Source organism: Mesoplodon mirus (assembly GCF_964341445.2).
Source record: "Mesoplodon mirus genome assembly, chromosome: 11".
In the NCBI taxonomy this organism is placed as follows: Eukaryota; Metazoa; Chordata; class Mammalia; order Artiodactyla; family Ziphiidae; genus Mesoplodon; species Mesoplodon mirus.
In genome coordinates, this window is record NC_138987.1 from 59,944,000 (window position 1) to 59,967,219 (window position 23,220).

Sequence of the window (23,220 nt, forward strand, 5' to 3'; positions counted from 1 at the left end):
AGTTGTAACAGTTCTACTTTCCTGCAGTCATTGCTTCCACGTATTCTTTGTCGAATCATCTTTTCCTATTCTTTTTTTTTTTTTTTTTTTTTTTGCGGTACGCGGGCCTCTCACTGTTGTGGCCTCTCCCGTTGCGGAGCACAGGCTCCGGACGCGCAGGCTCAGCGGCCATGGCTCATGGGCCCAGCCACTCCGTGGCATGTGGGATCCTCCCGGACTGGGGCATGAACCTGTGTCCCCTGCATCGGCAGGCGGACTCTCAACCACTGCGCCACCAGGGAAGCCCATCTTTTCCTATTCTTTAACTGCACTTTGGCAAATACCATGACTTTCTGGTCATTTGGTTATTAAGGGTCTGTCTTTGAAAATTTACTATCAAGTTTAGTATAAACCTCATCTCCTTTCTTCCTCTCAGTACAGGCAAGGCACCTGGCTGGAGGGAGCTGGGAGGAGCAGCTGTGTAATCTGGTTCTGGGATGCCTCATATCTGCTGGACAGATGAGGCCCCAGCCTACATTTTCTGTCCAGCCCCACCTTACACTATTCTCTCTGGTCCTCCATCCAGCTGTTAGGCGCTGGGGTGAGAGAAATTAACTTGACAAGATTCTTCCCTTGCAGAAGTTTACAGTGTGGGACTGATACAGAGCTTAATGTAAATGATGTTGAGATCAATCTAAACTGTAATAGGAAGCCTCTAGAAGAGAGGGATAGTAGTGCAGGAACAGTGGGAGTGGAGGAAAGAGGGTGTGTTGGATAAACACTGCAGGGTCTGTAAAGACAGGACTTGGCAGCTGGCTGGACGTGGGAGGTGAGGGAGAGGGAGGTGTGTTGCATGCCCGGGGATTCCATGTAAGTGAGCAAGAGGGTGTGTGGTCTTGACAGGCATGGGGGAGCCTGAGGGGGAGGACAGGAATCAGGTGTGTGTGTGTGTGTGTGTGTGTGCACGCGCGCACGCGCACACACGTGCGCGGTAGGCGAGCGTGCATGTTTCCAGGATGTGTAGACAGAGGTGGGTCCTCTCATTCTCCGTGATGGGTCATTGAAGACACAGCCGGGGCAGGTCCCACTATTTGCACCAGGCTTTTCTCAGATGTAAACTGGCCTTCATGGTTCCTGACTCAGAACTTGCAGCAGGAAACGCCTCTCCAGCTCCAGCCCTCCCTGCCTTTCTCCTGTCAGAGGCCCAGGGATTGAAGGGGGTGTACTCACAGGGATGAAAAGCAGGGATCTGGGTGGTAAAGACCTTCTCATTAATTTTTAAAAAGTGACCCAAGTTTAATGTTCATCCCAAATGGGGTCAGAGTGGGAAGGCATAGGATGGGAGAGGTAGGGGCTATTCCAGAAAGGGTTACTTGTTTTCTCCTGAGATGGTTAATAAACACATCCTTTTCTGTTTAGGTGGCTTGAGAGGCTATCCTCCCTGGACCTCCTGTGGAAGGTCCTAATGATTGTATGTCTGACTGTCCTCAGGTCCTGCATGTTCTTTCTGTAGTCCTTGTCCCTGGGTGCAGAGCTCTGTCCCAGAGAGTGGGGGATGGAGGACGCAGAACTCAGCAGGAAGGAATGACCCAGATCCTCCCAGGAGCTCCTAGCCCAATGCGGGAGGCACCTTGCATCTCCAAGACCCAAGTATAAACTGTCTTTACATGAGTTATCTTACTCAGGCCACTGACTTCACTGGTCCTCCTGCCAAGCCCCTGTGGGCACTGCAATAGTGAGTTGTTTCCCTGAGTAGATGCAAGCTGACCAGTCACCTTGGTCAAGTGCACCAGGTATGACCAGAAGGCAGAGAAGTTGCCTTACCAGAAAAACACCTGAGAATAAATGTCCCAGGCTTTGAATACTCTCAGGTGACATATCACAGTCCTACGAAGGCTGAGTTGATGTTTGGAAATAGTCAAATGACATTAAGCTCGAATGGTAAGAAATATGAGGAGAGAAATTTAGATTGAAAATAGGGCTTGACAGGTGTAAGCTTTTATATATAGAATGCATAAACACCAGGGATAAACACCAAGGTCCTACTGTATAGCACAGGCAACTATATTCAATATCTTATGATAACCATAATGGAAAAGAATATTAAAAAAGAATGTGTATATATGTGTAACTGAATCACTTTGCGGTACAGCAGTAATTAACACAACATTGTATATCAACTATACTTCAATTAAAAAAATAAAAATTTTTTATTCCATGTGTATGCCTTGCCTATATTTAAAAAAATCTAAGTTTTAAAAAAATACAAACAAAATTAAAACATTAAAAAAAAAAGAAGATAAGGCTTGATGACACCAGTACAAGGTCTTCTAGTTTGCATGGGCTGCAAAAAATCTTCTAAAGGTCATTTTAAATGGGAAGTTTTCACAGGCATTTTTGGAGCAATGAATGCTCTAGCCCCCTGCTCCCCCGTATTTATTGAAATATAATTGACACATAACATTATGTGAGTTTAAGGTGGTTTGAGGTGTACCATGTGTTGATTTGATATACTTATATATTGTGAAATGATTACCGCCATAGCATTAACCCTGACCTCCCTCCTATCACATAGATTTCCATTGTTTTTTTGTGGTGAGAACATTCAAGATCTACTCCATTAGCAACAGTCAAGTATATGATACGGTATTATTAGCCATAATCACCATGTTGGCCATTAGACCCCTAAACTTGTTAACCTTATAAGTGGAAATACGTATGCTTTGACCAATATAGCCCTAATTCCCCCAGCCTGTGGTAAACACAACTCTGCTCTCTGGTTCTCTGAGTTTGACTTTTTTAGATTCTACATGTAAGTGATCATTGGATGCTCTTTTGGAATATAAGTGCTTTGTCTCTGAGAGTGACTAGTTTGGAGAGGACAAAGGCCACTTAGATGTAGAAGTTCTGATTTATTGGTGACAAATCTGTTCTCACCTTGTCATCGTGTATCTTGGACTTGGTCTTACTTAGCAAGGTCATGGACATACTTCGTGGAAGCTGAGTTCCTTCGCCCCACAGGGATGGGGGAACTGAGGCATTACTAGACCCTGGGAAGTTGTGGGGGAAGCAATACACTTCATGCGACTTCCTGAAGGAAGAAACCTATGAAGCAGAGTTAGAAAGGAGGGCAGGTGGAACTTAGGGCTGCCAAGCTAGAGACTGCTGACTGTGGGTCTTGGATATAGAAGAGGAGGGGCAAAACCAGGACAAATCAGCTTCGTGGAACTGATCTGGGGACCCCTCTAAATGACGGGTGACATAAACATGGGGTGGAGGGAGCTGTCTGAAGCCCGGGATGGTTCTTACAGGAGGCTGTGATAAGACAGAGCCCTAACCAGCTTAGCTCTCTGCCTCGATCTACTTTTGGCAGTTGGGGCCAGTTCTAAAGTTCTGATGGGACCTGAATTGGATCTGGGTCCTTGCCAACCCCGAGTCCTCCTGACCCATCCTTTAATCCCTGGAGGCATCAGAGAGGCAAGCCCAGGTACATGAATTGCCAATTCACTCATGGGAATGATGTAGACAAATAGAATTTTTGTGTTTCTGTTAGTTCATGGGGTGAGGAAAAAGGAGCTGCCCAGTGGAGTATGAAGGACACAAGGGTTCCTGTTCCCTGCTGAGACTCCAGGAACTTTGGGAAGACATTGTGTCCTGAAATGCCCCAAATGGCCACAGTCCCTGGTTCCTTCTCATTCTGTATTGGGTAGAATTCCACTCTCTCTCCTTCTTCCTGTTCTGAGTTGGCAACAAGGAAGGAGCCAGCTGGGTACATGAAGGGATTTAGCTCAGAGATACTTAGAGGGGAAGGGGCTTAGGTGGGTATCATTCCACCCATATCTGTCAGACTGGTAGGGAGGGGGAAGCAAATAAGCCATGTCTAGTGTATAGTGGAGCTGGGGTGAGAGAATAATTCTTTATTCTAGTTTTACCTTTTTCTGTAAGCATGTAACTTTGCTCTCTGGATACATGCTATGGTTAGGTATTTATAACTACATCTATCTTAAGGCTGGGAGTCTCCTTGTTCTCCAACTTTCTTCAATATCTCCTTCTATGACATGAAAAACAACATATGGGGGAAGTTGAGCTCACACACCCCCAAATATCAGTGGAGCCCCAGGGGCTTCTAGTCTCATGACCACTCTCCCTGTGATTTCCTTTTCCTGCAAAACTGCCAGTCTCATTGGTATCTTGTTCTCAGTAGCTATGTTATTGGCTTTGAATCTCCCCAAACAAAAGACTTAGTCCCGTTTCTCTGAGTCCCCCCACTGACATCACCAGCATGAAGCTGTTGTGTGAGACAGGCTCTTGCTAAAGGTTTGGGTTGACATCACAGGATGACTAACAATTTTATGAGGATGAATCACCCACAATGTATGCTCACGGGCTATGGCTGACACAGAATCTCCCACTCTCCAACCTCCTCCTCGGGCCTGTCATCCTCTCACAGCGCTTCTCTTCCTGTTCCTCCACTACCCCTGGCTATTGTCTCTCTCCTCAGGTCCCCCTCTCCTAATTGTTTTCACCTTTTTTTCTTACTCATTCAGGAAACAAGTGTTTGTCCTACCATGTACCAGGTAGCATTCTGCTCGCTGATGAGTTTAGTTCTCTCTGTCTTACGAGCAGATGAGTTTAGCTCTCTCTGTCTTATTGCCCAGGGGAACCTCGCCTTTCTGACGAAAGGCCTGTCAGAGGTCCTCAGGATGTAATTTTTAGCAACAAAACAAAACAAAACAAACAAAAAACTGTCTGCTCCTGGAAGAAAGCTGTCACTCTTTTGTTGTAGAGTTTTCTCACTCTCCGGGGTCAGTATTAGGGGTAGCGTGTGTGTGTGTGCACGTGTGCGCGTGTGTGTGCATGTGAAGGGCTGGGGAGGACAGGGAGGGTCCCACCGAAGGGTGAGGAGACTCCCTGGGCGGTGGTAGACAATGCGTGTTCACAGCAAGGTTTTGACGCTGAGCCTCAGCACCTCTCCCTCATCCTCTGTCCCAGGTTCCCCATGAGTCCCCTGTCCCTGGGCCGATGACGCCTCGCAGGGACCAGGGCTGCGGAGCTGACTCTGTATTGGGAGGAAGGGGTCTCTTGGCAGTTGGAGGGGAGCAGACTGTGTTGTTGACAAGGTTCTAGGTGGAGGGGTGTACGAGAGTTCCCAGGATGGGGGCGGATTTCTACCCATCCTTTCAGGGCAGCTTGGGATCAGCCACCTAGTGAGGCAAGAGGTAGAATGGGACGGCCGGTGAGCTGTGGTCACCATGGGCAGGCGAGGACCCTGTATATGAGGCAGAAGAGCACATGTTCTAGGGTCAGAGTGGCTGGGCTTGAATCCCAATTCTGCCCCTTATTTTTTGAGTGACCTTGAAGAGATCCTGAGCTCTTGAGTCTGCGAGATGGACGTGACAGGGTTCTCACCCTCTCATCCTGACTAAAGTTCAGTAGAAGAATTGGAGGTTACTATAGCCTGTAATGTAAGAGGGAAGGGCGGAAGGGAGAGATGAAGCATCTGCGATAGTCTGAGGACAGCGGGTGTGGAGGAGAGGGTATGCACTGGATAAACACTGAGGTGTCAGCATGGACAGGAATGCGTGTGTGTGCGCACATGTGTGTTGTGTCTGAGAATGTGTGGGCATCTTATATGTTTGTGTGTGTTGTACGTGTGTGTACTGTGAGTGTGTGTGGTATGTATATATTGTGTATCTGTTTTGTCTGTGAGTTTGTCACAAGTTGTATGTTTAATTTTTTTATGTTTATTTATTTATTCATTCATTTATTTATTTATTTTGGCTGCGTTGGGTCTTCGTTGCTGTGTGCGGGCTTTCTCTAGTTGTGGCGAGCGGGGGCTACTCTTCGTTGTAGCGCACAGGCTTCTCACTGCAGTGGCTTCTCTTGTGGCAGAGCACGGGCTCTAGGCTCACAGGCTTCAATAGTTGTGGCACACAGGCTCAGTAGTTGTGGCACATGGGCTCTAGAGCGCAGGCTCAGTAGTTGTGGCTCACAGGCTCTAGAGCGCAGCCTCAGTAGTCGTGGCACACGGGCTCAGTAGTTGTGGTGCACGGGCTTATTTGCTCTGCGGCATGTGGGATTTTCCAGGACCAGGGCTCGAGCCCGTGTCCCCTGCATTGGCAGGTGGATTCTTAACCACTGCGCCACCAGGGAAGTCCCGTATGTTTAATTTAATTTAATTTAATTTAATTGTAACTTCCCAGGGCTAGTCTTAGGGGAAGGAGTGCCTCAGGGAGCAGGGCAGGTGATGGCACCTGAAGAAGGAAAGTAAACAGCCTCACAGCCCCAGGGAGCCTGCAGAGAGGGCCAGGGACTGAACCAGAAGGAGGCCCAATCCCATGGCTTTCCAGCGCTCTGCTGCCTCCCAGTTCTCTGGAGTGATGCTCCGGGCTTAGGGCTTGGAGCCATGTGGGTCATCTATCAAGGGTAGGTTGGCCCCCAGGTGACTCGGAAAAAGCTTCTCGTACAAGCTTCTCGTACAAGTCTCTGTTGCTGTCCCCCGCTTCCCAGCCCACTTGCACCGTGACCTTGGGAGAGTGAAGCAGGGCAACCTCAATGCCAAAGTAAATACCAAGCTGGTACTGGCAGGAACCCAGGGAAACATTTGACAAAACGCAGACTCAACGCCCTCGGGCAGCAGGAGGTGGATCAATGGATTTGGGGGACAGGTGAAGGATGAAGGAGAAATGGAACCCAGGGAGGGATCTTTTGGCCAGGTGGTCTGAACCTTGTCAGGGTTACCTAGGATGGTCTCCTGAATGTCATGGCTGAGGCCCTGGCGTCTGATTCTCGGTTTCTGGGTGAAGATTTTGGAACTGATAGTATTGATACATTGATACAAGGAACGTTTGAACGAATCAGGGGAGAGGGAAGAGCAGGGTTTGGTGGGTGGGTGGGCAGAGACACACAAAGAGGCAGAGACACATGCAAAGAAAGATGGGAAGAGAGAGACCAGTAGGAAGAGGGAGAGATTTGGAGAGACAGAAAGTTAAGAGAGATCTAGAGTGAGAGACTGAGAGAGAGAGGGAGAGAGTGAGAGACAATAAAAAGTCTGTCCTTAGAACAGGAGAGGAGTAAGTGCCCAAAGGAACTTTCTCTGCATCACATTACAAAGGTACACAGTATCCCCTAGTCATGGCAGTGTTTCATTAGGATTTGCTTCTCTTGGTGAATGCCAGCATCAGAAGTCCTATACTTTCCCAGACAGACCTGTTTGAGGTTGCTCTCTGGATACTGATTATTTGTTGTCTTAGTAGCACTAATATCCCAATTTAAAGGGAGACTCCTTGCATGTCTCTGACTATGATTTATTGTTCGTGACACTAACGATTGAACTGGCTCATCACTTTGAACTTCGAATCTGATAACACATATATTTTCCCCCTCTGAGAATATAAATTTCATCATTTAAGACATTGTGAAATAAATTAATCAACACACACACACACACACACACACACACACACACCAGTCTGTCCTGAGAAACTCCCTCTTCTTCATGTTTGGGTTCATGGAGAGAAGATTGTGCTCGACACTGGTGGCTGCAGCTTGGAAAGGCTTCCCAAGGTCCCTGGGAATTAGGATAGAACTGGGTATCAGCAGGTGACCTGCCAAAGGCAGTGGGCTTTATCTGGCCAGAGGAGAGAAGCTGTGTTTGCGATGGGGTGGATCATTCTTCTGAGGGGTGTGACACAGCCTCTATCCCCAGGAGTGAATGGTTTGAGGTTTCAGGGAGATATCTCCCTACTGGGATGATAGGGAAGTATGGACCCAGCTGAGGGAGGGAGGCCATGAAGCCATCTTCTCTGGCTGGGGGTGCAGGGGGGGTTGGAATGGAGCCCTGGAGGGTGAGTAAGGGATGGCTGAGCAGCGAGAAATGAACACCTGTACCTGTAAGATGCATGGTGTCTGGGCACACCTGCCCCCGTCTGTGTGATCTGGAGCTGAGACTCTGAATGTGGCATATTCAGCAGGCGTCCTCCAAGTTAGGAAGAGACACACACTGTGGAAGGACCTGAACAATTCTGCTGACCCTCTGCTTGGAAGCCTGAGGCTGGATGGCCCCTCCGAGGGCTTTCTGTCCAGTTCCCCATCCTACCTCCTTCCTTGGGAGCTCAGGGGGCAAAATTCGCTGACACTCACCCACCGTCTCTTGTATCTTCACCCTCTTCTCTTCCTTTCATTGTTCTGTGGGTAGTTTCTCAACCTCTTACTCACCTGTGTAACTGTTCCCTGCTTTAAATTCCCTCTTTTAAAGAATCAGATATATTTTTGTTTTCCAAATTGGGCCCTGACTGGGATAGAGCAGTGATCAAGCAGATAAGGTGCTTGTAGTCACGGAGTCTGTATCCTTGTGGAGGGGAAAGGGGCACAGAATAGAAACAAAGACACACAGTATACTGAGAGGCGATGACAACTATGACCGAGGTCGTAATAGAGAACTCCATGCTGGGGGCGGGGTGTTGAGGGAAGATGCCTTTGATAAGTGACATCTGAGCTGCAGGAAGGGAGGGAGTGAAGGTGGCAGAAGACGGTGGGGGAGAGAGGAGTTTGCTGGGCAGAGGCCCTGAGGCTGGAGCATCCTGGCACGGTGGGGACCAGCAAGAAGCCCCGTGGCAGAAGTCGAGTGAGCAAGAGGGGCAGTAGTGGGAAATGCATTCAGAGAAGCAGTGGTGGGTGCAGATCATTTAGGGTCTTGCAGACCATTGTGAGGACTTTTGCTTTTACCCTGAGTGACAGGGAAAGCCGCAGGAGGATTTTGAGTGCAGAAGTGATTTGATCTGACTTAACATCTTTTTTTTAAAATTGAGGTATAGTTAATTTACAAGGTTGTGTTATTTTCAGGTGTACAGCAAAGTGATTCAGTTATACATACGTACATATATTGTTTTTCAGATTCTTTTCCATTATAGGTTATTACAAGATATTGAGTACAGTTCCTTGTGCTATACCATAGGTCCTTGTTGTTTGCCTATTTTATATTAAATGGTGTATATATGTTAATCCCAGACTCTTAATTTACCACCCCCCACCCCCTTTGGTAACCATAAGTTTGTTTTCTATGTGATCTGACTTACATCTTAAAAGGATCATTTTGGCTGCTGAGTGGAGAATAGGTTGTGGAAGCAGAGAGACCACCTTACCAGCTACGCAGCAGTACCATGCAACTCCTCCAATTACGTGGCCAGAACTGAGCCACGTGGCCACATCTGGCTGCAAGGGCAGCTGGGAAATAGTTTTCCTGTTGTACATATTGTCCAGGTTTCTGTCACCAAGGAAGAAGGGAAGGATGATATTGGGTGGTCATTGGTCTCCTCTACCACACAGTGAAGAGGCTGTTGCAATAATCCAGGGGAGAAAGAATATTGGCTTGTACCAGGTGGTAGTGAAGGAAATGGTTGAAGGTGGTCAGATTCTATACTGTTTTCTTGGTAAATATGACAGAATTTGCTGGAAAATTATTAGTTGCTGCTCACGCAAGAGAGAAGTCCAGGATGATGCCAGTTTTTGACTTGAGCAGCTATAAGAATGGGAGTTTCTATGGACTAAATTGAGAAAGACTTTTGAGGGAACCCAGTGGTGAGGGTGGAGTTGGAAATCGCGAATGTTGTCTTGGCCACTTTAAGTTTGAGAGGCCTGTTAGACATCCTAGTGGAGCTTTCACACAGGCAGTCTGATATGTTAGGCTGGAGTTCAGGGGATATTTCTGGTCTGGCTGATATTTAAAGCTAAGAGATTGGGGGACTTCCCTGGTGGTCCAATGGTAAAGAATCTGCCTTTCAATGCAGGGATGCGGGTTTGATTCTTGGTTGGGGAACTAAGATCCCACATGCCACAGGGCAACTAAGCCCGAGCATCACAAATAGAGAGAGAAAACACACACACCACTAGAGAGAAGCCCGTGTGCCACAACGAAAGATCCCACACGCCTCAACGAAGATCCTGTGTGCCACAACTAAGACCTGATGCAGTCAAAAAAAAAAATCTAAGAGATTGGATAAGATCACCTTGAACATACGTGCAGATGGAGAAGAAGAGGATGAGTCAGAAAGATGGGCAGAATCAACAAAGGAGACAGGGCAGCCATGTCCAGTAAGGAGGCAGGAGAACCAGGAGTGAGGTGGCCTGGAAGACTTGGGGACACAGTGTCTCAAGGAGGCTGTGACAAACTGTGTCATATGCTGCTGATGGGTCAAGGGAGACAAAGTGAGGTTTAATCAATCAAAAGGTGATTTATGATCTTGACAAGAGCCTTTCCAGGGTATTTGTAGGGGTCTAGAGTGAGCTCAGAGAAGAATGGGGACAGTATTATGGTGCAGATATTCTGAAAGTTCCTTCCACTACAAAACACGTAGAACCTGCATAGATCATCTTTTTTACTGCATTACTGAGCTTGCAAGAAGTCAAGGAATTCTCCAAGAGGCAAAAATCCTCAAACAAACCATGAGTTAAGACCAGACCGATGAACAGTAAGTGGCTCTTACTTGGCAAGGAGATTCAGGGGAATCTGAAGGTTCAAAGTTCTTGGTCTTGACCGTTTCTACTCAAATGCCCTCACACCAAGATCCTACTTCTAACTTTAGCATAAGAGACCTGGAGGGGTGGAACTTTCAGTTGGTGTTGCAACTTTGAAACCTTTCCAATCAGACCCTCGCCGTGGTCCTCAGCCCAATTTTCCCTGTGACTCCAGGAAATGGGAGACTCCTTCAAAGATGCCATGAAGGACTTTGCTCCTCCACCTGTGTTCCCAATTGTAGATTCATAACACCTCTGTCTCTTATCTCTCTGTCTCTCTCCCCCACACCCCTAAGCATCCATTCTAACATGGCAAGAAGAAACAAGGTGACTCTGATATTTGCAAGAAGAAACAAGGTGACTCTGATATTTATAAAACACCATCATTGTTACAGCGACTAAGTGCCAAAGCCACTCGATCCCCTGATGCCTTCTTTGCTCTCCACCTGCTCTTCGTCATGTGTCACCTCTCGTGATGATTTGAGTAATATGATGCAGTGAGCGAAAAACATGGCTTAACAGTGTCTCAGTTCCTCACAGCAAGGAAAACCATCCTGCCTTCTGTTGAGAAAACCACTAGCCCTGAGTAACTTTGCCAGGCCTGATGCACAAAATGTCAAGAGAGTAATAACTAGACAAATGGTAGTTGGAATTCAGTGGGTGAAATAATCACGTAATAAAGGATATAGTAATATCATTTATATATAATATCATAAATAAAAGTAAAATTAACCTTTCAACTGGAAGAAAGTAGTTTTCTTACCTTGCTTTAGGTATAAAGTATATTCCACGTGGTCTGAAAATCTGAAAACAAAAACAAACAAAAAAGTTAGATGAACATTTAGGAGAATAGGAAAATAACTTGGGGGTGGAAAAAACTTCTTACACAAGGGATGAAAACAAGAGAAACTAAAAAAGAAAACAAGTATTGATGATTACATACAAATTTAAAAGATACTACAAATGTCAAAAGATAGAGGAACCTGGGGGAAATTTTAAGTCAGGAATCAGAAAGGACTGGGAGGGGGAGTTCTCTTCAGGGGAGATATAAAGGTAATTAAACGAATAACTCTCCTTGGGACAGCTAGGTCACTTCCCCTCCCTCCCCTCACTTGTTTACAGAGTGGCTGGTTCAAGGGTTTGCTCCCAGGCCAATGTGAAAGGATCAGCTGGTATGAGAGGTCAGAGAGATGTACCCCTGGGTCTCCAAAATGGTCACAGAGATAGGGAAGACCGTGTTATGGAGGAATAAGATATACTAAAGCCAGTCCCTTAGAGCAAAACCATCACCAAGTTGTCTGCTAGCTCTCCACCCACACATAATTCTGTCATCCGTTTATGCTGAGACTGCAGTTGGTTAGCTCCAGGGAGAGGCAGTCCTCCTGCACAAATGCCAAAGGGTCCAATTCCTGGTGTCTATAAATTCAACTTAGCACTTCACTTGAATCAAAACATTAGCAAACACTTGAGGAAAATTAACACCATAAAAAGAAAGGCCAAGAGGAAGTGATGTGATAACTAGCAAAGAAGGAAACAGAAAAATGAAAAAAAAACTTCAAAAATTATAATTACTCTCTTCAGAAAATGTTGAGGATATTATATTCATAAATCAATCATAGACAAAGAAGTTCTTACAAATTTAAAAAATTACCTATCAAAAGAAAGTTCCAGGGCTTCCTTGGTGGCACAGCGGTTAAGAATCCACCTGGCGGGCTTCCCTGGTGGCGCAGTGGTTGAGAGTCTGCCTGCCGATGCAGGGGACACGGGGTCGTGCCCCGGTCCGGGAAGATCCCACATGCCGCGGAGCGGCTGGGCCCGTGAGCCATGGCCGCTGAGCCTGCACGTCTGGAGCCTGTGCTCCGCAACGGGAGAGGCCACAACAGTGAGAGGCCCGCGTACCGCAAAACAAAAACAAACAAACAAAAAGAATAGAAAGTCCTGGAAAAGTGTAGATTATAGTGTATGGATAAATGCAAGTCCTTCACAAGTCCTCCAAAAAAAAAAAAAAAGAATCCACCTGGCAATGCAGGGGATACAGGTTTGAGCCCTGGTCTGGGAAGATCCCACATGTCGTGGAGCAACTAAGCCCGTGTGCTACAACTACTAAGCCTGCACTCTTGAGCCCGCGAGCCACAACTACTGAGCCTGCGCGCCACAACTACTGAAGTCTGCGCGCCTAGAGCCTGTGCACTGCAACAAAAGAAGCCACCACAATGAGAAGTCCGCGCGCCGCAACGAAGAGTAGCCCCTGCTCACTGCAACTAGAGAAAGCCTGAGCTCAGCAAAGAAGACCCAACACAGCCAAAAATAAATAAATAAAATAAATAAATTTTTAAAAATACTTAAAAAAAAAGAAAGTTCCAAATATTGTTAGACATGGCTGTAAAATAAACCACTGACTGGGAAATCAAGGTATACTCCCATAGAATAGACCAAAAAGACAAGGAGATAGAAATGATCAAGATGAAGATAAGAGACATGAAGGACAGGTCCAGGAGATCAAATATGTATTTAAGAGGAGGTTAGAAGAATAAATCAGACTATGAAGGGGTAGAAAAGAAGGAGGGGAAGAAAAATTTCAGAAGAGAAGATATACTTAATACTTAAAAAAAACTTTTAATTGAAATATAGTTGATTTAAAATGTTGGGTTAGTTTCAGGTGTACAGCAAAGTGATTCAGTTATACATATGTATATAAATACATATATTTTTTTACATTCTCATCTATTATAGGTTATTACAAGGTATTGAGTATAGTTCCCTGTGCTATACAGTAGGCTCTTGTTGGTTACTTAATTATTTTGATCAAAACTGCCTACAGTAGGAGTAAATGGAGGGGCGAAATTTCTGAATTCTGAATTTTAGGGCTAAAGATAACAATTTACAAGTTTCAAGAAAAAATTACATGTAAAGGAAAGCCACCTGGAATGGCATAAGATTTGTTGCCTACAAGATTAATTGCCAGTGGACAAGGAAGCAGAGGCTACTTGGTTTGAGAAAAAAGAATTGAGAAACTGAATTTCTGTAGTTAGAAAATATCATACAGGAATTAGGCAAAAATAACACGGACACTTATACACTGTTCCTGAAAAATTTACTCTCAACAGGTGAAAAATTCTAGAAACAATATAATGTAGATTGCAATCATAGTTGGTAAGCAAGGAAACTTATATAGTTAAATTTAATAATTATTATTGTTAATATTGTATTTCATACATTTATTAAGAATTGATTCCTGTAATAGAGGAGTATATAATGTAAGAATTGATTATCATATGGAAGTAATGTTTTACTACTATTTGGGAGGAATGTTGGGAAAGATAGAAAATTAAAGAAATGTGATATAATATCTTATTTTGAGGGGAGAGCATAGTTAGTGATTTATAAATATTTATAGAGAAAGCCCTGTTTAAATAGCTTTGTTAAAAAATTAAATGTAATGACTAAGAGAATGGCTATAGTATGTAGATTTTTGGCAGAGATTTCAGTTGCCTATGTAGTCTCCTTTATCCCCTTCTTCTTCATTATATAATAAGGTGGTGTTATGCTCAGGTGAAAGGCCACATTTTCTAGCTACCCTTGCAGCTAGGTATATACCAAGTATAGACTAAATAGATGTACTCACAGCCACATGACTATGTTCTGGCTGATTATATGTAAGTGGAAACACCATATGAAACTTCAGGGAAGGCTCCTCCAGGGGAGCTGATTCAGCTGAGACACGCCCTTTTTTGCCCTTCCGCCTTTTTCCTTCTTGCTGCATGGAATGTGGGCATGATGGTGGGAGCCCCAGCAACCACTTTATGATGTTGAGAATGGAAATTACACTTTGTGAATAGTGGAGCAGAAGGAGAGTGGGAGCCTGTGTTCTTGAGATGGTGGAGCCTCCATCTCAGCTCTGGACTGCCTCCCACCAGACTTCTTTTACATGTTAAGAATATATGTTCTTATCTTAGGGTTTTTGCTTTACTCAGTGGACTCAAAGACTAACGATGTAGAGGTCCTTGAAACCGCTAGAAGAAGAATGGAAAGAGCAACCTAAAACTCAATTGATCTTGTCAAGTTCAGTAAGGGGAAAAAATGAAAAATACAAAAAACAAGGAAAAATGCTACAAAAAATAGATGGCAGAGTCAAATAGTAAAATCCGGTTGTATGTTTTCTGTAAGAGAGGCACCATAAATAAGTGAATACAGCAAGACTAAACAGTAAATGAATGGATAAATATATGTAAGATAAATGCTATCCAAAAGAAAAGAAGGTTAGCCATGTAAGTATCAGACAAAGTAGAATCAAGGTCAAGATCATTAAGTGGAACAAAGAATGCCTTTTATATAGAAAAAAAAATAGGTACCATTCACCAAGAAGCTAGAATAGTCACGAACTTTCATATATCAAGACTACTTTGCACTGAGACAAATAAAACAAAATCTGTCAAAAATATGAGGAAAAAACACAACAATCATAGTAGGAGACATTTAAAATGCCTCTCTCAAAAAAAACCCCTCAACAACATAGAAGATTTGAGAAGTAGGATGAAGAAGCTTTATCATGGCTTTGCACACAATGATCAAAGAATGACCATCATTTTCAATTCCCATTGGACCTTAAATATGGGACATTGATCAATATTAGGCACTCAAGAAAATCTCAATAAATCCCTAAGGTTGAATATGTACAAGCCCATTTTCCAAAATAATGCAATATTAAGTAGGATTAAATTATAATCAAAACCATAATCAAAAAAATTTTTAAGCACTTGGAAATATATACTTTTCTAAAGCAGTTTTCTAAATATCTCTTGGTCAGAAGGAAAACCGAGTATTCAATTACTGGCTCTTTGGAAGCTGACAACATGAGCACTTTACATCTTAATGTGTGGGTTGCAGGCAATGTGGTTCACAGAGAATTCTTCATTTTTGGTAATTTTTATTGCAAACTGAGATATATGGAAAGTAAAGGAACAAAACATTTAACTTTAGGGTCTAGAAAGTAAAAGCCGAATAAACCAAAAGAGAGTAGGAGGGAATTAATAGATATGAAAGTGGAAGTCATTTAAATGTAAAACCACAAACAGAACACGAGGTTCTTGGGACCCCCTCTTCCCTGGGAGGTACTGGAGGTGCAGCCCCCTCTGCTGTGCTAGCAGCCTGGCTCCGAGGTTTGGGAGCTGGAGCCCACAAATATGCTGGCTCCTTGGTCGGTACTGCAGTTTCCAGACCCTCTGGCTACCCATCCTTATTGCTTCATCCACTCACCTCTCCACGACGCATCTTCCTTCATTTAAGACTTTGGCTCCTGGATCACTGTCTTGCTTCCCGTCCCATGTCCTCCCAACGTCCCAGATAATGTGCATTTTCTGGAGTCTCCCAATTTGACCTCCTCATTTCTAATAAGTTTCATCTCAACTGCTCTGGCTACACGTGGATGTAATTCATTACCTAATTTAGTTCCATTTATGATATTCTTAGTTCAACTAGCCCCTATCCCTAAGCCCAGCATCCTATGCCTAACTCTGATGTATATATTTCCTTCATACGACTTCTTCCACCTTCAGTGCTTTGGCTGCTTTGGTCTCTCCATTTCTGTCTTTACAGTCTTCCCTTTCTGCATTAGATTTCATGATCTGTCACACTCATGAAATGTCGTTCTGGTTTATTTGTGAAAAGTGACTAACTGATTTTCTTCACCTTACCATCATTCTCTTGCTCATGACCACAACAAGGTCACTAGCTGATTCGTTGCAAATTATCAATGAAATTTTAAGTCCTAGGGAATCATCGGGAGCCCGAAGGAGTCTTCAGACTTTGGAGAGTGTGGGGATAATCTGGGAAAGCAGCATGGAGGAAGAGGCTTGAAGAATGGTTGGTGTGGAGCTTGTCAGCAGGGAAAGGAGGGGCAGACTGGGGTGGGAATGCCCTTGGGAAGCTTGAGAAGAGAAAACGTGGTGCAAACTTGTGAAGGGAACAAAATATCATGGTGGTCCCATTAGGATGGTGGAAGAGGTTAAGTGCTGGGGATAAAGCATGGATGAAGCAACTTCTCCTGATCCCTTTTATGATTCCTGGAACTCTAGGTGGCAATTGAGTCCAGAAATCCTTCAATCTTGCCATGTACCCTGGATCCCTCCTGTCTTCTGCCCTTCTCCAAGCAGCATTCCACCTCCAATTCTGAAAAAGTAATTAACAAAAAAAAAAGGGACCAGCTCCATAACAGATACAGGTACGGTTAGAGGGAAAGGGACTCAGGGAAGTTATCCCATCCATACCCTGCTCAGGTAGGAAGAGACCACAGTTGCCACTTCTGCCCTTGGGTTCTCAGGGTGTCTTGGGGCAGGGGCCTGTCTACAAAGGACAGAGGAGGAAGCCCTTCCTGAAACTCCAGTCACTCCTTCAGGATAAGAGGGGGCAGTGAAGAAATACGGAGACACTGGAAGTCAGGACACCCACTCAGATTGGCACTCCAGGCCTTTCATAACCCGATTCAAACTTCTTTTCAGCCTCATTTCCCGCTTTTCTATCCATTGCATGTTCAACTATTCCTGAACAGTCCAAGGATGGTACCATCTCCTTGCCCTTACTTATTTTACCCCCTCTCCCCGGAATGCTCTTTCCTCTTTCTTCTCGTATCAAAATACTACCCATTCTCAAGGTCCTGCATAAAAGCCATCTCCTCTGTGGTTTCTCCAAGCCTCCCAGGCTCAGAGCTAATTATTCCCTCTTGGCACTCAGGTCTCTCTTCAGTGCAGCCCTGAGCTCTGAAATTAGACCGTGTGTGTGTGTGTGTGTGTGTGTGTGTGTGTAAGAGAGAGAGAGGGAGAGAGAGAGAGAGAATTGAGTATCAGGGAAGGTTAAGGGGGGGCGGAGATATGAGTTGAAGCATGCAGCTTTTCTTCAAGTCAGCACTGGCTGTGACTGAGCGTGGTAGGCAGAATAATGACCCCTTCTTCCCAGATGTCCACGTCTTAATCCCTGGAACTGGTGAGTATATTACATTACATGGCAAGGAGGAATTAATGTTGCAGGTGGAATTAAGTTTGCTCACCAACTAACATTGAGATGGGGAGATTATCCTGGATTACCTGGGTGGGTCCAATGTAATCATAAGGATCCTTATAAGTGAAAGAGGGAGGCAGGAGAGTCAGAGTCAGAGAAGGAGATGTGAAGCAGAGGTTGGAGTGATGTGATTGCTGGCTTTGCTGAAGGAAAGGGGCCATAAGCCAAGGAATGTGGGCAGCCTCCAGAAGTTGGAAAAGGCAAGGAAATGGATTCTCCCCTAGCCTCCAGAAGGAATACAGCCCTGCTGATGCCTTGACTTTAGCCCTGTGAGACCTATTTCAGATATCAGATCTCCAGAACTGTAAGACTTGTGTGATTTTGAGCCACTAAATTTGCATGAGTTTGTTATAGCAGCAATAGGAAATGTACACCAAGGCAAGTCTCTTTGGCAGGCTACTTTTTTCCAGCTGCTTCTCCCTGGGGAGATTGTCCTTCTAGTGCAAACCCCTAGGCAGTTCTGAGTTTTGAGCTAATCTGGGAGGACACTTCTGTTATAGCCCCCTCATGCACATGAGGTGGGTGATGGTGAAGATGGTGGGGAAGGGGAGCATATGAACTGGACTTGAGTGCAGCCTCCATGTAAATGATCAGGGAGGTTGATTAGGGCTCATGCACGAGGATAGAGTACCACCATGTGCCTGGTTCCCACTTTCCCTGGGTGCCCTTCTTCATGTGGCTCCAAGTCACTGGGTAACCCAGGAGGAGATACTCTTCCTCTTCAAAGCTCAAACTCCTCATTGCAAATAAAGAGATTGAATCAGATTTCTCTCAGGCTACTGGCTGCTCAGATCCTGGCCTTGACCTTCATTCACTCAGTGTTCCCTTCTGGGCCACCCCCTCCTCTGCATTCTGTTGCCTTAGACACACTGACACACAGAGGTCCTGAGACAGGCTTCTTTCCAGGTTATGCACTGCAGATAACTTTCCTCAAGCTACTGGTTCCTCATTTTCCTGGGAGAAGTCCCTTGTAGAGAATAATTTCCCAAAACTCTATGTTTTTACCATATTCTGTGGATTCCCAAACATGATACTTCTGGTGCACAGGCTGCTTCCTGCTGGAGTGGAAGGAAGTGTGTGGGAGACCTTTCTGGCTTCAGTGTTGATTTTTCCTGTAAGTTGCTGGTCATAGCCTATTGGGAGCAGCAGAAGGCGCCCTTAACTAGATTTTTCATGTGTGAAATGTGTGGCTGCGAGGATTTCATTTTTGATAATTTTTTTGTAGGTATTTGAACCGATTGCAATTAACCTAGTTTGTGAAACACATCAAATAAATGTACAAGAATAGAACACTATACTGAACAACGTGTGTTACGGACCTACAAATTGTAACAGTACATGAATTTAATAATAATAAAAGAACGGCAAAGTATCAATTGAACCTTGAATCCTCTCCCTTTCCACCAGGAGCTAGCCACTCTCATTAATTGAGTGTTTATTCCTCTCTTTCACGATTTTAGCTTTTTTGTTACATAAACATGTTTCTGTTAGTATTATCTACTAACAATATCTAAAGTATTGTTTTACAGATTTTAAATTTTGTATAAACGGTCTCACACTTTTGTTTCCTTCTGAAACTTGCTTTCCACTCTACATTATATCTTTGAGACTTATCTCTGGTGATAAGTGTACCCCTAGTTCATTTATTTAAACCACTGTCCTGGATCCCATTGTATGAGCATAACCAATTTATTCTTATTCCCCTGTTGATGGATGTTTGGTTTTCTATTTCTTTCTTGTATTAGCCATACTACAAGGATTTTTTGGTTTATGTCTTCTTTTGTCCATGGGTTAGAGTTGCAGGGTTGCGTGATATGAGCATGTTCAACTTTAATACACTTTGCCAAATTGTTCTCAAAAATGGTCCAACCAAACGCTCTGCAAAGGGGGTACCCACGACGTATTTGTTTCCATTGCTCCAACACTCAATATTATCAGACTTTAAAAAGTTTGCAAATATGGGCTTCCCTGGTGGCGCAGTGGTTGAGAGTCTGCCTGCCGATGCAGGGGACACGGGTTCGTGCCCCGGAACGGGAAGATCCCATATGCTGCAGAGCGGCTGGGCCCGTGAGCCATGGCCGCTGAGCCTGAGCGTCTGGAGCCTGTGCTCCGCAACGGGAGAGGCCACAACAGTGAGAGGCCTGCGTACCGCAAAAAAAAAAAAAAAGTTTGCAAATATAATGGATATGAAAGTAGTTTCTAATTATTTTAATTTGGTAAGAACACTTAATGTGAGGTCTACCCTCTTAACAAGTTTGAAAGTGTTCAAACAGTTATTGTTAACCAAAGGCATAATGTCATAGAATAGATTCTAGAATTCATCTTATATCTACTCTTTTTATTTATACTTTTTAGGCCTCTGTTCAAAATTCATTTTTCCAAACTCCTGTAGCTAAAGTTATCCACTCTGACTCCGATTAATCTTCATCCTATTGCCCTGCTTTCTTTTCTTTCTTTTTTTAAATTGCCATTGAAAATTTTAACTTTAAAATTAAAAAATTTTATGCCAGCTTTATTGAAGTATAATTGATGAATAAAAGTTATATATATTAAAGATGTGTGACTTGATGTTTTGATATGCATATACATTGTGAAATGATCACCACAATCAAGTTAATTAACATCCATCACCTCACGTAGTTACCTTCATTTATTTATTTTTTTGTGGTGAGAACACAAGATTTACTCTCTTAGCAAATTTCAGGTATACAGTACAGTGTTACTAACTATAGTCACCATGGTGTACATTAGGTCCCTAGAGCTTATTCATCTTATAACTTTGACCATCATCTCTCCATTTTTCCCACCTCCAGCCCCTGGCAACCACTATTCTCCTCTCTGCTTTTATGAGTTTCACCATACCATGCAGTATTTGTCTTTCTGTGTCTGGCTTATTTCACTTAGCATAACGTCCTCCAGGTTCATCCATGTTGTCTTTGTTGGCAGGATTTTCTTCTCTATCATGGGTGAAGAAGAAGACATGACAATAGTGAAGAATATGAGGGTCTCCCCACAAGCATTTCCTCTTATTAGGGGGTCACAGGAAGTCTTCTCTAAAAGCCCTGTCTAAGACTTTTTTCAGCTGCCATTGGCTACCCACCCCTAACTGAAAAGAAATCAGGATGTGGTCATCTGCCTTTGCATCCTTGATAGGGCCAAGTGGGCTGGCAGCAAGGAATATGGGAACTAACACAACACTGTAAATCAACTATACTCCAATAGGAATTTAAAAAAAAAGGAATACGGGAAGTGGCAGGTGAAAACATGGGCTATCAGCCGAGTCAACAACCAAGTGCCCACCACATAAATCAGTAGAAAGCTGAAGAATCTAACAGAAAATTGTGCTAAACATATGATAAAAAAATTCACAAAAGAATTCAAAGGACCAGATAACCTTGAGAAATGTTTAAATTTGCTTGTGAGTAAAGGAATGAGAATTAAAGCAAAGAAACATTGCCTTTGGCTTATGTGACTGGCGAGGGTGGAAAAGAAAAATGAGAATCAGGTTTGGAGGGGGGGTTTGGAGAAACTGGGAATATTTACCCCATGACCCGAACAATTGTAATTTTGCCAGTGTGTCTGAAAATCTTTTAAAAAGATGTATATATGTTTATCCCAGCAATTCCACATTTAGAATTTTTTCCTGAGTAAATAGACAGACAAGATACAATTTTATTGCTTCTTTCTGTTGTGGAACAGCCCATAATGAAATGGGCACTCCCTACAACTTACTTATCCATTTTGCTAGTGATGTTCCAGCCAGTTTTGTTCCAGCTCTTTGCTATCATGAACAATATTGCAGTAAATAGCCTCAGATGTGTCTCCCTATGAATGTGTGTGGGGTTGGATTGTTGGGCCGTAGGATGTATACATATTTAATATCACCTGGGACCACCCGATTCCTCCTGGAATGGTAGAACGAGTTTATGCTCCCCATGAACCGCTGATGAAAATTCCCTTTCTCCACATATCCTCATCAATACACAATATACCAATATTTGTTTTTATCTATTTTTCTAATTTTTTGCCACATTAATGGTGGTAAAGTGGCAGTTAGTTGCTTTAATATGCATATTTCTGATTGCAAATACATTTAGAATATCTTCATATAGTACTTTTTAGCCATTTGTATTTCCCTTTTTTGTGAATTTTATATTCTTTGCCCACTTTTGGGGTTGTGTTTCTTGTTTTATTGATACCATAAAAATCAGCTAATATTATTGATTGTTTTGCATGTGTTAGACAAATACTTTTCTAAATAACTTAATCCTCACAATAAACTCTTATTATCTTCATATTATTGGTGAAGAAAGTGAGACCTTGTGTGGTTAGTAAGTTGTGGAAAAATTACAAGTTCTTTCTGCCCCTTTGAGATGTAAATATTAAAAAAAAAAAACTTCTTGGGACTTCCCTGGCGGTCCAGTGGTTAAGACTCTGTGCTTCCACTGCAGGGGGCACAGGTTTGATCCTTGGTTGGGGCACTAAGACCCCACATGCCTTTGTTTCAGTAGATTTGAGCTAAGACTGAGTTCTGGTCTCTCTATTGCAATAGCCTTGAATGAAGTCTTTCTTGCCTATTTAACTTTGCCCACTGTGATTTTTTCAATTGGTTATTTTTTAAAAGAAAAACGGTGAGAAAATAAAAACCGTATGATAGCCCATTTGTGTGCAATTATGCATACGTGTATGTGAACATGTGCACAAAGACAAATATGAAATATGGTTATAAAAGTGAACATAATGGCAATCCTAAAATGGTGGAATTGGGATTTCTGGTGATCTTTAATTTCTTCCCCACTCTTGCTTACAATGCTTGAAATTTTCACAATGAACATCTATTATTTATGCTGCCTTGAAAATGGGTCAAATAAATAGTACTGTTGGTATTATAGGTCCAGGTTCTGAACCAGTTAAGAGATAGGTAAGATGAGGTAAGACATACAGAGAGAAAATTATTAGCTTTATTATTGGTAAAGTTGATATTGGATATGTGACATATATATATAGGCAGGTGGGTTTCCTAGTTCCGGTCTCCAGGATTAGACAGATTTACACCCAGTCCCAGGCAGCACTGAGCAGCACTCATGGTTCTCCTGGTTGTGAAATATATCCACAAAATTTGGAACACGAAGCGCCAGAGTTTATTGTGTATTTTCTGCAAGCAACTTAATTTTTTTTTAATTAGTCTCTGCTTTACAACAAAGTGAATCAGTCATACATATACATCTGTTCCCACATCCCCTCCCTCCTGCGTCTCCCTCCCTCCCACCCTCCCCATCCCACCCCTCCAGGCGGCCACAAAGCACCGAGCCGATCCCCCCGCGCCACGGGGCCACCACCCACCATCCATCCACCCCACGCCCGGCAGTGTATACACGTCCATGCCTCTCCCCCGCCCCGTCACAGCCCACCCCACCAATATCCCCAAGCCCACCCCCAGTAGGTCTGTGTCTCTATTCCTGTTTTACCCCTAAGTTCTTCATGACATTTTTTTCTTAAATTCCATATATATGTGTTAGCATACGGTATTTGTCTTTCTCTTTCTGACTTACTTCACTCTGTATGACAGACTCTAGGTCTATCCACCTCATTACAAATAACTCAGTTTCGTTTCTTTTTATGGCTGAGTAATATTCCATTGTATATATGTGCCACATCTTCTTTATCCATTCA